General features: G+C 48.5%; 1 protein-coding gene across 1 annotated transcript in view; it reads left to right on the top strand.

Annotated features, from left to right (window-relative positions):
* Positions 1 to 4,836: 4,836 nt before the first annotated feature.
* Slc5a11 (solute carrier family 5 member 11) overlaps positions 4,837 to 6,000 on the top strand; it is a 60,561-nt gene continuing 59,397 nt past the window's right edge. Inside the window, exons 1-2 of the mRNA XM_020159732.2 lie at positions 4,837 to 4,945; positions 5,058 to 5,225. The gene's annotated coding sequence lies outside the window, so the exon portion shown is untranslated. The remainder of the gene's footprint in view (positions 4,946 to 5,057; positions 5,226 to 6,000) is intronic.

The raw sequence follows: 6,000 nt of genomic DNA, 5'->3' as shown, positions 1-6,000 counted from the left end.
AACGCTTGCAGAGTTCCGTGAGCAATTGTCACTAAGTTTGCCTCAGTTTCCCTCTGCACTGGCAGGCGTAGTTAGCTTTGCTTCTCAGTTCTTAGTTATAAATCTATTTATTTATTTATTTATTTTGTGGTACTGGGGTTTGAACTCAGGACCTACACAACTGAGCCACTCCACCAGCCCTTTTTTGTGATGGGTTTTTTCAAGATGGGCTCCCGGCCTTAGTTATAACCCTTGTTTGATCATCACTGTAGCCTTCTGCTGAGAGAGAGAGAGACAGAGAGAAGAGAGAGAGAGAGAGAGAGACTGAGAAGCCAAACTAACTTTTATAACAGTCCCACTCTGGAGATAACCCATTAAGCCAGATGGATTAATCCATTCACCAACCAACAGCCCTTCCTCCAGACACCATTAACATGTGACTTTGGAGATGATGTTTTCAACATGTGAGTCCTGAAGACAAACGTTCAGACTGCAGCACCCAGAGGACCTTGGTCCACCCTATGACCTCCAAGTGTGCTGAAGCTCACTGCAGACTCCAGCTTCTTGCGGGTGGCTCTGTGTTCTAAGGCAGGTGCTCTATCACTTGAGCCACAGCCTCTGCCCTTTTGGCTTTAGTTATTTTTTCAAGCAGGGTCTTACACTTTTTAATTGGCCAGCCTCGTACTGTAATCCTCCTGTCTCTACCTCAGAATAGCCAGGATTACAGGCATGCCCCACCACACCGAGTCCACAGAGCTTTCTTAGGTGAGATGCATCTATAGATAATTTAGCACAGTAGACACTCAAAAACATTTTTAAAATATTTATTAATATTAGAAGAACAATATCAAATACAACTTCATGGTAAATAAACATTTTTATTCAAAACAATCATTTTTTTCCCCAAAGTGAGAAAAGTGGCATTGTTCTATGTGTTTGCAAATTTTGATTGGTTTGGTTTTGCTTTTTGAAGCAGGATCTCACTGTACAGCCCAGGTTGGCCTTAAACTCAAGATCCTCCTGCCTCAGCCTCTTGAGCACTGGGATTACAGGTGTGCACCACCATGTAGGGCTCTGAAATTTTCTTCCCCCCCCCACCAGTTCTTATTAGTATATATTAATTGTACAGTGGGTGGGTTTCACTGTGACGTTTTCACACATGCGTATAATGTACGTTGATCACATTCACATCATCTATTCCTCTTTCTCTCCCCATCCCTCACCTTGTTAAAAAATCTTTCTGATAATACAAATTTATTCCTTTCTTCCTTTCTTTTCTGATGGTCCTGGGGCTTGAACTCAGGGCCTCGTGATTGCTAGGCAGTCACTCTACTGCTTAAGCCATAACCTCCATTACTTTTTATTTTATTTTTCAGGTAGGGTCTCATGTTTTTGCCAGAGTCAGCTTGGACCACAGTCCTTCTTCATATGCCCTCCCTTGTCGCTAAACTATAGATATGCCCCACCACGCACAGCTTATTGATTGAGATGGAGCCTCACTAACTTTTTGCCCAGGCTGGCCTCAAACTTTGAACCTCCCAATCTCCACCTCTCTTACCCAGCTCACAGATTTCCTTAATGTTTAATTTCACAGAAGACAGATGATTTCTTACACCTGCTTCTGCGTTCAGTCTGCTGTGATGTCTTGTGTCCCATAGCTTCTGGAAAACTGCATTGGACATTTGTAAATGAGAAGGAAAGAAACAGAAGTTTTTAGAACAGTGAAGAATGTTGTCTCACTCAGTCTTCATTATCACGTCTTCCCCTTTCAGATGAAAAAAGTCAAGGCTCAGAGCATTTAAGTCATTTACACACAGACACACAGCGAGGAGCAGAGAAGCGGATGAGGCCCTGGCCCACCTGATTCTCATCTCTGGGCTCTTTACCTCATACTCATCTATTGCTGCCACAGTGAAGGTCACCCAGGCTCTGAGAACTGCAGCTCGGCGGAGGTAGGGCCAGGGGACAGTGGAGAGAGGACAGTACCCCTCTTTGAAGCCATCCTAGAGAGAGAGAGCAGGGCTAAAGTTCTTGGTGCCCCCAAGTGCAGGGTGGGCAGCTCCTGGGTCACTTGGGTTCCCCCAGGTTTACTCAGCCCTACTGCAGACCAGGTGCTCCACACGGCACCCACGAGTCCTTATTCAGTGACCTGCATTGCAAGGAGGCGGCCACAGCATCACGTGACTCGCCCACAGGCTCAGGGTCACCAAGTCAAAACTGGCTCTTGTCTTCCTCCCAACGCGCTGCCCTGCTGTCCAGGGCTGGTGACCCGTTTCTGTGTTTAGGGTTTGTTCTCTCCAGCTGCTACAATAAACAACAAGGCGTGGAGAAGAGCACCCTGGGGTGGGGGAGGTGAGATTTTCAAAGGCCGTAGATGGTTCTGGAAGGAATCGGGGTTAGCAACTGAGGGACATGCACTTGCCAAACCTTATCGATCAGGAGAGTCCATCCAAGCAGCCACACTTCAGATTTTCTCTGAAAACTCAGGAGTGCATATGACATAAGACCAACACTCTTAGCTGGTGACAAAGGCTGGAACTAAATCCTGGAAGGTGACAGCTTGGAGAGGGGGTCACCCATCTTCACTCTCAGAGCAGCAATTGTTGCACTGACTTTGTTGTTCACACATTTGCTCTCATTTTTTTTGGTGGTAGTGGGGTTTGAACTCAGGGCCTTGCACTTGCAAGGCAAGCATTGTACCACCTGAGCCAAGCCCACAGCCCTTTTTGCTTTAGTTTATTTTTCATTCAGGGTCTCACTTTTTTTCAGGCTGGCCTCAGACAACAACACTCTTCCTACTTCTGCCCCCCTCCTTTCTGGGTTTACAGACATGCACCACCATGCCTGGCCATTTGCTCCCATTTTTACAGGAATAGTTTAAATTTAATAAAATGCCCAAATCCTAACCATTCCATTCAATGGGTTTTAACAATAATATGTACCCATATAATTATCACCCAAGTCAAGATAACAGAAATTTCCATCACACCAGAAAAGGCATTCTGCTCCCCTTCCCGTACTTCCCAGCTCCTGCTCTCTGATTTCTATCACCATGGAGTCATCTTTCCTGTTCTTAAACTTCATATAAATGGGACCATAAGGCTCATTTATGTGCTCTTTTTTATTTGTTCATTTATTTTTTGGTGGGACTGGAGTTTAAACTCAGGGTTTTGCACTTGGAAAGCAGGCACTCTACTGCTTGAGCCACGCTCAAGCCCACTTTACTCTGGTTATTTTGGACATGGGGTCTCACACACTATTTGCCTGGGCTGGCCTCAAACTGCGCTCTTCCTGATCTCAGCCTCCCAAGTAGCTAGGATGACAGGCATGAGCCGCCACACCTGGCTGGCTTCTTCCTTTCGTTCATCTTTCACTTGGCATGTTTCAGAAATGCACTCGTGGAGTCGCGTGTGTCTGTACTTTGTTCCTTTGCGTGATGGTTTTCCACGGTACATGAATGTACCCGGTTGTTTACCTGCTCACCTGTCCATGGACACTTGGATTGCTTCCACTTTGAGACAGATAGAAATAAGGCCATAGGGGACACTCATGTGCAAGTGTTTGTGGGTGAGCGTATGTTCACGTCTCTGGATAAATCCTAGGAGTGGCATTGCTGAGCCATAGGGAAAGCGTATGTTAACTTTATAAGAAATATCCCCAAAGTTCTCCAAAGTGGTTATAACTTTATTCTTCTTCTGTCTAGCACCAGGGGTAACAACTGAAACTCCAGATAAACAGAGAAATTAGAGGGGACAAGTCAGGAGCCAGGTGAGCCATATCTGGGCCTCACATACTAATTATCATGACACGCTGTCGGACTTTCCTAGAATGTTCCTAAGTTCTTCCCCAGCTCAGCTGAGTCGTAGCTGTCCCTTCAGCTGGGACACAGGTCCCCAGTTGGCTACAGTTCTCCCAGCTCTGTTTACCTCATTGACATGACACCCTGGAGACCCATGGTCCCCTACACATGCCCCAAGAAGCCAGGCCTGGACAATGGGTTGGTACCACTGCTTTCCCTGGTGTCATGCCTCTGGCTGCATTTCACAGATCCCTGGCCTTCAGACTGTTCCTTCTCCAAGTCCAGCTGCTCCTTCTATAAATATCTCCCAGGGTTTCACAGGACCCATTCACCATGTCAGCTCAATCGCCAGACCTCTGCTCATCTGAGGTCTCCTCTGACCCACTGGACACATCTTAAGCTACCCCCCTGTCCCTGTAGGACTGTAGAACGACATGGCCTGGTTCAAACCCCAGCTCTACTGGTTACTAGCTGGTCACTTATCTCTCCACCTCTGTTTCCTCATCAGGAAAATGGAGATAAAATGGACCTGTCTGAGAGGAGTGTTGGCAAGACCGAGTGAGTGAGCCACGAGAAGCTGTTGGGACAGCCTGGCACGGATGGACACGGGCTATTGTTCCTATTGTTACTTGGCTACTCTGCACCAGGGCAGGGCCTGCCTGGAGGACCCCTGAGCTGAGTGACATATGAGAGGAGCAGCCACCACTAGGCTGTCCTGTGTGCCTGGCATGGCCAGGTCTTCAAATTGTTCTAGAAAAGTGAGGCATTCAGAATTGAGTTTTAAGTCCCTTGGTCTCAAACACTAGTAACTAGCTTAAGGTTTTTTGGCTGCTTTGAGCATCCAGTGAAAGCTTTTGCCATCCACCCTACCCCACCCCGGGATTCTCAAGTGTCTTTGGGGCTCCCCCACAGCTTCTTTGGGCTCCAGATGCCTCATGTCTGTCCTGCCGTGGTCTGCAGTGATAAGAAAGTATGATTCCTGTTTGCTGCTGATGGCTGTAAAAGTCCCTCTGTGACATCCCTTTATCTCCTGGCTCTCTCCTCCCCCTCGTCCTGCAGCTGTCCCAAGCCTGCTTCCAGCAGAGTGGAGTTGTGAGGGAGGGAGGCAGGCTGGTGCTCCAGGCACCAGGCTCCCCCGCCCCTCTCTGGTCATGGGCCCCCTGCCAGGTGAGGGCCCTGACAGAGGCAGAGAGCAGGGCAGGCCACCTTCCCTGCAGAGGCCTGCTCAGAGTTCAAGGGTCCAGGAGCTCATTCTTACTTCCTTTAATCCCTGCTGCAGCTGGAGTTGGAGTTTGGAGTTTGAACTGTGTGGAGGCTCTGAGCAGGAGGTGTGAATGCCACCACTGTCCTTGGGAGATGCCAACCCAGATTCTCCCTTCTTGCAGCTGTCTCTGCTTCTGAAACCCCTGAAAGCCCCCACGCCAGTTGAGGCTGCATTTGAAATAAGGTAAGACCTTCCCTCCTCCCTCCAGGGACACAGAGCACTCCAGACTGGGTCTGGGGACAGGGAAGCAGTATTGGCAGAGGGGTCCAACTGTGAGCTGCAGGAGGCCCCACTCTTCTGTGGTTTAGGGAGTGGGAATTTGACCGATGGGTTTTGGCAGCTGTCAGCAAGGAGCATGGATTTTAGCTCTTCCACTTAATCCAGTCAGGGACACTGAGCCAAGCATTTGACCACATAGCACCTCTGGTTCTTTATTTGTCAAATGAGAATGTGAACCTCAGCCTGGCCCAGCCCACAGATGTGGTGTAGAAAGACCCAAGGAGACAGGGGTGGTGACTAGATCTACAGAAACCACAAAAAGCAGGGGGTACTGTAGCATCAGAACTGGCCCTGGTGTTAACAACTAGCCAAATGTGCTCATGCAACAGCACATGTTTGACTCACAAAGTTTTAAATCCAGGACTTCTGGCTGCACAGTCACCCAGTAAGGTGGCACCACCATAGACAAGTCTAAGGGCCCCTGAGCAACCTGCCCAAGGTAACACAAACAGTGAGTTTGAGAGCTGAGACTCAATTCCCAAGGTCATGAATTTGTGTACAGCCTTGGTGGTGTTCTGCTGCAGAATTCTGGGGAAGAGGTTGTTAGAGGATTCTCTCCCCCAAAGGGAATCCTGGAGATGAGCCTTTGAAAACTGCTGCCTGTCCTTGAGAGGTCACAGTGTGCTTGAGGGTCCTGTGGCAGAGGCGCTAAGACTTCCACATATGGCCACCATATGGG

The sequence above is a fragment of the Castor canadensis genome, chromosome 17, assembly GCF_047511655.1.
Source record: "Castor canadensis chromosome 17, mCasCan1.hap1v2, whole genome shotgun sequence".
Lineage (NCBI taxonomy): Eukaryota > Metazoa > Chordata > Mammalia > Rodentia > Castoridae > Castor > Castor canadensis.
The sequence above is the reverse complement of the archived record's forward strand: the minus strand, read 5'-3'. Positions and strand labels throughout refer to the sequence as shown.